Below are 3,021 nucleotides of genomic sequence, written 5' to 3' on the forward strand. Positions count from 1 at the left end.
TCCTCTTCGAGCTCTGTGCGCGGCTGCGTCCCGATCACGTTCTGCTTGACGCTGCTCATACGCCATGTCCCCTTTGTGGTCCCTCCGTAAAGCCGTATTTTGATCGCGCTCAGATTGACGCTGCTCATCTGACATGTCCCCTCTGTGGTCTCTCCGTGAAGCCGTATTTTGGTCACGCTCCGCTTGGCGCTGTCATCTGACATGCCTTCCCTGCGACTGTCGTGTCCCACTGCATCTCGAATCCTTGCATTTTGACTATCCTCCTCTGTTCTTGTGGCTCTGTGGTTGGACTGCGCATCTCGATAATACGCTTGATGAGCTGCCAGGTCTTCTGGAGCCATTCGATCGCGTCGTACCCTCGCTAGCTCGGCATCTCGTCCGCGGTCTAGGATAACTCGGGATCCGGATCTGTTAGCTCTACGTATCCGCTTCCCTCTCCGCATCGCTTCGCTCGTGTCCGTAGTTTTTGTGAGCTCGTCATAGCGGCTCGCCTGGGCCCGTGTTCTTTCCGCATCGCGCGCACGTTTAGCCGCAGCTCTATCGTCTGCATTCCCTGACGCTCCAATCTGGAAGCCGCGGGCATTGTCGACAAGTGTTCGCAATGCGCGTCCTCCTCAAATCGTCGTTGATGCTCAGCCGGATCGTCTTCTTCTGTCTTCTCCTCACTCTCTACCGCCGGACCAGTTACTCTCATCTGTCCGGATTCAGTTGGTGCTGGGGTTTCAACTAACTCAAGCTGCTCCAATTCTTGGATTGCCTTGCGGTAGCGGGCCTCTGCGGTACGAAGCCTCTGTTTACGGAGCTGTCTATCCTTACGCGATTCTTCGTGGGATTGGGAAAGGTTTTTCCCCTCGCGGCTTCGTTGCACGCAATCTCTAGCCTCCTCGCGGGTAATTCTAACCACTGGAAAGAGTTAGTCCAGTTAATTTCTGCCATCTAAGCCGCCTACACATATGTTGGGGAAACTCTTTTTTCTTTTCTCGGGTCTCCTGCCATGTCCTTCTACCTTGAACGCGTCTATCGCCTGATCTAAATGGAAAATAATTACATGGGCGGTTAGACTCGAAAGTCTAAGTGCACTGGGAGCTATTTTACAGCTATTTCATGAATATAAGCACCAGAACATGGACACAGTAGCTTAAGCAACGTGGTATTCGAATAGAACCCCGAACTTTCCTTTCCAGTACTAATCCAGAAGCTCTCTGTGAATATAGCACACCACTGTCATTTCCATCCCGGCTCCTCGGATTACAAACAACTTAGGGGTATCGTCACTCTAGGGGGCTTGTTGGTCCAGTCAGCTTTTGCTTAAGGCCCTCCCCTTGGCCGACGTGTTACAGCCCCTCAGCTCACGGTCCGACGGGTCCAAAATTACTTTGCACGGCTGTGGACCAAGCAGCTGTACATGGTAATTAAGACGCCGCATCGCGCTGTTGCCTCTTGGGTACGTCAAAGCTGTTGCCTCATCCCTGTTGAGTGGTTGCCCAGGTCTGTTCGATACCGTCCAGCCCTTCAGGTTATGTCAGTAGTGTCCGAGAACGACCCAGCCCCTCACGGGGCTCACACAGTTTCCGAAAATGCTCTAAAACTGTCTATTAATGACGATATGCTATCGAAGTGTACAGGCGCGGGGATCACTCATGCTCTAAAGTGTTTTTTTGTCTGGATCTCTTGTTCTTGAGCTGTCCTTGCACTTGGTCTTGGGCTCCTTGCTCTTGTGAGACCGACTGCTGCATTCCTTTCCGTCCCGCCAGAAGTGCTCCCGCAAAGTGTGTTTTGATGTGGGAGCTCACACTTTAAGAGCACCTCTGTATTGCGGGACTGTAACGATTCTTCCGCATGTGGCTGCAACTTCGGTTTGGCCAATTGGCAGCACGCGCCACTCGCTTTTGGAGCGTGGACACTCGCGGTGGGTCTAGGACCCCTAGGCGCGTGCATGGTGGTAGACGCTCCCAGTCACACCCACCCCAACCTGATTGCTATCGCTACCAACTGCCATACCACTTTGGAGTCTCGGGGCAAGCCTCAGACTGTATCCTGAGAGGTCTCTCTTGAATATATAGTAGGGCAAGGAGCCCCACGCCCGTACATACATGCATATACATCTAAAACTACTCTACTGCTATTATACAGCCAGCGCACCTTGTCCTCTTCGCGCCGTCGCTCAAAAATCCAATTTTGTGTTTTGAAAAATGAGTCGAAAAATATTGCCCAATCAGGGCGCGAGTTAATTGCGTCACGCTTTTGGATTTTTTTGTAATTTTGGCATAGTTAAGTCGAGTCAGAAAGGTAGGCGCGGTCGGTAAGATGGGACGAAAATATATTAGACAGGCCGGGTGTAGCCATGCGAAAAGGCAGGAAAAAAGCAGCAAGAAAGGAACCGGACGGACTTATTGACAGACGGACGGACAGGCTGCAAGTTTAGGTGGCTTCCCGCAGCAGACGCAGCGCGCTCGGGGGTCCATCGTAGACCGCTGCGGGTTTCAGCAGAAAGCGGGTCAATCTTCGCCTCGCATTGCTTGCACGTTAGGGCCCCACATTTTGGCAAACTGTGCGTAGTGTAGCCAATATATCTGTGTTTAAAACAATTAACTGGGCTCCAAATTATTAGCACATTAGGCAGCGTTACGTTAAGGGCGTGTGTTATATTTTTTGAGGCAAAATTTTAAAATGTTTTTTAAATATTTAACTATTGGGCTTGAGGCTTAAATATATTTTTTTTCAGTTTTTCAAACAAATAACCCCCTCCATACCATCAAATATAAATGGACTAAAACAATTATCTATCGTGCGCGCATGCATTCGTCGGGTACGGTGCACGGGAGCAGATACCGCAATGACCGTGCAGCCGCGCGCCTTCATTGCACGGTGGCAGTGGTGAGTGCCAGGTGAAGCAAAAAGATATATATTCGCAAAGTCCCTACAAAAAGCGCTGGTCATGAAGCCTACTTTAGTATTAAAAAATACCATCGTCTCTACTTTAGAAAGTCTGTGGAAAATAGCATCGCCGAGCTCTTACAA

This window comes from Phytophthora infestans, genomic scaffold, assembly GCF_000142945.1.
Source record: "Phytophthora infestans T30-4 supercont1.9 genomic scaffold, whole genome shotgun sequence".
In the NCBI taxonomy this organism is placed as follows: domain Eukaryota; phylum Oomycota; class Peronosporomycetes; order Peronosporales; family Peronosporaceae; genus Phytophthora; species Phytophthora infestans.